A 5,957-nucleotide genomic window follows, 5' to 3' on the forward strand; every position below is an offset into this window, starting at 1 on the left:
TGTAGTCACATCTTTATAATTATACGTCCATTTACACAGAGATCAGCTTAGCCCAGTTGGCTAATCTGATGGTAGCCACTATGTGTGCGCTGAACCGTGGAGATCTCTAGATCCCCGGTTCAATTCCCATCGCTGCCTCTCCTTGTGTTTCAGCTGGAGGGCTGAAATACAAGTTACAATAGCGCACCGTCTTTCGGATGAGACTTTAAGCCGTTGGTCCCGTGTGCATGATTAAACAACATCGCATTTACACACTAAAATACTTTCTTTTACAAATTTAAGCCAAATATTGCAAGCAAATTAAAAACATATTTGCCGTGTAGAACAGCCGACACACACCCACTATGTCGACATTAGTTGTTAACACCCAGCTCCTCCGCTCCTCCAGTTACCTGGCCCTGGAAAACAACTTGATATATCGCCCATGAAAAGGTTTTTAGACTTTATGTTCTCAAAACCTTGTAACAACAAGGATAAAGAGACACGCTAAATATATAATTTTTGTATTTCATTGTTAATTTCAGGAGACATTTAGATTTAAAGACATGGCCGATATTGCAAAACTCAACGATGAGATGGAACGATCAATAAAGTGGTCACTCAGTTATTATGAAAAGTGGGAAACACTACCAAACAAGCAGCATCAGTCAGCATTAAGACAGTTGTGGGAACATCCAAGTATTGAAGGTGTACAGGAATTAATCAAAGAAGAAGAAGTATACAAGGAATTAGTAAAACAAGGGGGAAAAGCGGCTGCAAAGAAGGCCGTGGTATCTAGCTTGAACCGCCTCGTGGCACAAGAAATAGTTAAAGAGTCTGTCGGAGGAGCAGTGTCCGCAACTGGAAGAAGGGGCGCCGTAATTGTAGTCGAAGAATCCGCGAGGCTGGCAGCAACTCGAGGTGCAAATATAGCAGAAACTGGATTCGAACTTGCATCACTGCCAGTCAGTATAAGTTCTACCGTAGAAGAAATAGTAGGAGATCTTATTGCTAATCAAGCAAAAGTTAAATATTACCATGCCAAGAAAGCATTGGTTTCGGGAGCCATAGCTGGGGCATGGGTTGGAGGACCAATAGGCGCAGCTGCCGGGGCGGCCGCTTGCCAGTTGGGCAGTTGGTTGGGCAGTTGGGCAGTTGATTGGGCAGTTGGCCAAGCCAGAAAACCCTGGGGACATACCACAAAAGTCCCGAATGACAACTGGTGTTACATCGAACTTGGGGATATCGGAAAGAACAAATTATGCGTTGGAACGTACGCCGGAGATGACTCGATGTATTGGAAAACTTACTGGAACGAATACAAGACAAGTGGAAGTAAATGGGAAATGAGTGCCGGTCAACCGCAGACGGGAAAGTTCCAGTTGTGCATCTGGCATAAGAACCACGTCATTAAGCATTTTGATGACGTGTATTACCGAGACACGTTCGGTATCATCAAACAAAGTGACAAGTTCAGAGTTGTGCATTGCAGGGGCCAATACCACCCACATGAATCCGGCAAGGTATTTGTGTTCGATAAATAGCGTCAGCAGCGATATCTGACTCTCGAAGCATATTATATTTGCATATGTTTGCTACTGCAAACTATACTGTAATTTTTATTAACCCTAGTCTAGCACATCAGACGGGAAACCTCGCACTAATATTTCTTAAAATATGAAAAGGAAAACAACCTGCGGTATTCCCTGTATTAAAAACTCGATGACTTAATGTGTGAACGGAAATTTTTAACTCAGATCAGGAAAAGAGCGGCAAACCGTGATACATGGACCTTTGTAATTTAAAGTGACGTTATAAACAATTCATAATATCTCCTATGCAATGGGGAGGGCTGTTGCAAATCCTAAGTTTTAACACGTTCGCATTTTCTACAAACTGACTGACTTAAATTTTAAATTACTGAAATTATGAACTTAATTATAAGTTCCTACTTAATGTTTATATGCTAATTAAATACAATGCTGTAGTTTTTCCTTTTAAATTTTAAATTAATGGTTATAATGAAATGAATTTACTTTTGTAGAAATGTTATATTTTTATATAATATATGTGAAATATATAGTAAATAGGTGTTCGCCAGTCCTGTGAACATCGATATTCTTTTAACACAACAGCGTTCCAAGACAGCGTTAATGGAAGGATTTTATGCGCTTTGTCTGCATTTGAGTTAAATTCATACTCATATAAAGTCAGTCCAGCTCTGTAGATTCGAATCTGGTTAAGGTTTGTATGCTGTGACTGTTCCACAAATTGTATTTAAAAACCAACATTTTTTGGAAAATTAAACAATGAGCTTACTTAACATTGAAAATGGTTTATTACAAATAAACATACATTAAAAGAAAGTAAAACAAGTTATGTTGTAATAAATAATAATAAAAACAAAACATTAGGAACCTTGATTTATTTATTAATTCCATTCATTATTTTTTTTAGTAAATGTTCCATTAAAGCTATCATGTATTCTGAGTAATTTGAGACTAAATTCATCTCCCCCCACCCACCTCCCCCCCAGCTTACCACCGGCGAAGCTCAACGCCGACCTCTAAAGTCTCGCAACCAAAGGCGAACTATAGGTCAGTATAAAGCCAATTTTCACTTATTTCCATTGCAAATAGCATCTTGTTATAGCTTTATTTAGATAGCCTTTGAATTTCTTTTTTGATATATTGATATCATGCAATTTTCGTTATTACAAAAAAAAATTTAAAAAATCATTTGAACATTTTTTCCCCGAAATTACATTTGTGCATCCATACAACACCAATGAACGCTGAGGTGAATTTACTTTTAAAATATTTTTAAAAAAGAAAAAAAATTATAACAATATCATCTATATACCAAACGATATAACTCTAAAAAAGAACAATGCTATATATAATTTTCATTAATTTAGTATTTAGTACATATAAAATGCCTTCTCTAAACGCACAGGCAAAAATCCGAACAAAAATTGTTTCGTATTTTACTACTTTTTTATTCATAATTTTTATAGAGAAAAAAAATGTCATAACAATATCATTTATAAACCAGAAGACAGCAAAATAAAGGAACATTTGATTTTAGAAAAAGTGACAGAAAAACTCAATTGAAATCAGCCGTCTAAAAATGTCAAAAATATGCAGTTCTGAAAATGCATCCGGTTGTGAATCTACAATATCTGGAAATTAGGTAAACTAACAAATACTAACAGAGTTACAGATTCCCTGATTTTTGCAAAAAGTTTACCAAAACCGTTGGTTTTTTTAAGTAAATCTAAATATATTTTTATGGATAAAGAATACAAAATTAAAATATATATATTTGCTTTTGATTTATAAATGTCAATTTAACTCATTGCCAGATTAAGTGAATTCAAACATTTGATGGCCTTGAAAATAAGAAAATTATTAAAATCAAGACTTTTGCCCTAAAAACTGGGTTTTTATTTTCCTGGTTATTTTTAGAGAAAATATTCTATTAAAGCATATAGAAATACATGTATTCCGGTAATTTGAGACACACACCAACACAATCTGATAAATACTAACAGATTAACGGGTTTTTCCTGATTTTTGGAAAATTTTACGAAAACCGGCTTTTTTTTAATAGTTAAATCAATTACTTTTTTATACACAAACTATTAGAATAAAAAAAAATTCTGATTTATTATTGTTACTTAAGCTATCATTTGCCACCTTTGAATCGTGGGAACAATCGATAACTTGAAAAAGAAAAAAAAATATTTAAAAAATCAAAAAAAAAACATGTTTTTTGGGGCAAAAAACGAGTTTTAGTAATAAATTTTTTTATCCTGGTAGTTTTTCTGGGGAAAATGTTTTATTACATACTACATAGATATATGATCCTTCCGAACATTTTGGCACCAAAATGAACTCTCTATCACCAATAGTAACTGAAATACAGAGGGTTAGTGTTATTTTCCAAAGAATAGAAGTTTGACCGTATTAATTTGATTACTTTTGATCTAAATATTTGTGACGACAGTTGTATCATATAGAAGTTATATTGTATGGTGCAATCATCATACGATATAAGTTATATCGTATAATAATTGTATCATACGATATAACTTACATTATCGTATGAAAATTGTATCATACGATAAGTTTTATTGTATGATACAATTATCATGCGATAATATAAGTAATAAGATAATTGTATCATACGATATAACTTATATTATCATAACCTAATGCCTTTATAAACTACACTGCTAGCTATTAGCACTATTGTTAATGATATGAGTTATTGCATATTTTGTACGTAAAGTAGTGTTTTGTTGTATTGCATTAAATTTCTGTAAGACAACTTTACCTACCCTAATAAGTGTTTCTTGCTCGGTACCGCGCGCAAATATAAACAAAGTATTTCGATTGCGTACTACATATATGGGCTTATTAGTACAGTATACAATTAGCACCATGCTAGAATTAATAGATGTCTTCCAGACAGAGAGTTTTTCATTTTGTTTATTACCTCGGTGGAAGGTTTAGCGGTAGTAGTTTGAATGAATTATTTTATTTCCTTTGATTTTGTATTTATCATTTGTGACACATATTATACCATACGCAACACATATTATCAAGATGTAACGCTTTTAAAAGCTACACTGCTTGCCTTTAGCACTGTTGTTGATAGTGTATGGTTATTGCATCCTTATAATATGTGAAGTAGAAGCCTACTTCTCCAGTTTAAGTATTTAAGTGTTTAATTGTATTGCATTACTTTTCGGTAATTTTAAAGCTTTTGGTTACTAAACCATGATTCATCGCTTGGCATATTATGTATAGGGGTCTTCCAGACAATTTTCTCTAAGGAGTTTTTCATTTGGTTTCTTTCCCCGGGGGAAGGTTTACTTCAAAAATTGTAGTATGTTACAGTATTATTTAGCAATTTATGGATAATTGGTCTCTGTAGGCTATTGAGAACAGAGCTTACCAAAGTAAAGCAGGTAGGCCGATAATGTACAAAACATCACACAGAAACTGTAACTTCTCCTTTCCTATGTGCTCACATCACAGACGATGGGTCTGGCATTTGTAAAACCCAGTCTTAACTTATAGTCATATATACTGTGTAATTGTTTCTATTTTATGTTAAGAAATATATATTCGTTATTAAGTTTAATGCTTATGTATTTTTATTCCAGTGCAACTCCTGTAGGCTGTGACGCTTTTTAGATAACCCCAGTTGCAGCTGGTCGAAATAACAATTGCATAATTTGTTGTAGGGTTAGAATTTAAGTTATTTTAGTCGAGTGCTGACCTGTTTGTTGTATTTCAAACTTAACTTTTCGTCATTAATTAAACGACAATATCATGCAATACAGTGTAAGCGTTTTCCTTGTTGCTCTGTATCTGTGTACATAAAACCACCTCTTCATGAGGCACGATAAGGAAGAGACATTTATATAGGCAGATATCGAAAGCTTGTTTATATCTTTGTTTTGGTTGCGGTTGGTAGACCGATATTTCTTGAACGCTGCATATTAATTAGATTTATCTGTGAAGCTGGACTGTAACAAAGAAGGATCTTCTGCTCTTGGGAAAGAAAATTAAATCGTTCCCACCACCACCACCCCTTTACCACTCCAAAGCGTCGGTACAAGTCCGGCCTTTGTGGCACTTAGTCTTCACATATTTTCATATATATTGTGTAAATTGCTTCTATTTGATGTTACAAAATATATATTGATAATGACAATGACAAAAATATTTATTTCCTTTGAGCATAAAAAAATTACGAAAAAAATAAATGTACAACATTTTTAAAGATCAAAGAAAATGGGAAATTCCTGAAGCATAGCTTGTAAATGGAAATCTCATATACATATATATATATACATATATACATATATATATACATATATACATATATATATACATATATACATATATATATACATATATACATATATATATACATATATACATATATATATACATATATACATA

This window comes from Anneissia japonica, unplaced genomic scaffold (genome assembly GCF_011630105.1).
Source record: "Anneissia japonica isolate Jap-2015-1 unplaced genomic scaffold, ASM1163010v1 scaffold288233_len47135_cov101, whole genome shotgun sequence".
Classification (NCBI taxonomy): domain Eukaryota; kingdom Metazoa; phylum Echinodermata; class Crinoidea; order Comatulida; family Comatulidae; genus Anneissia; species Anneissia japonica.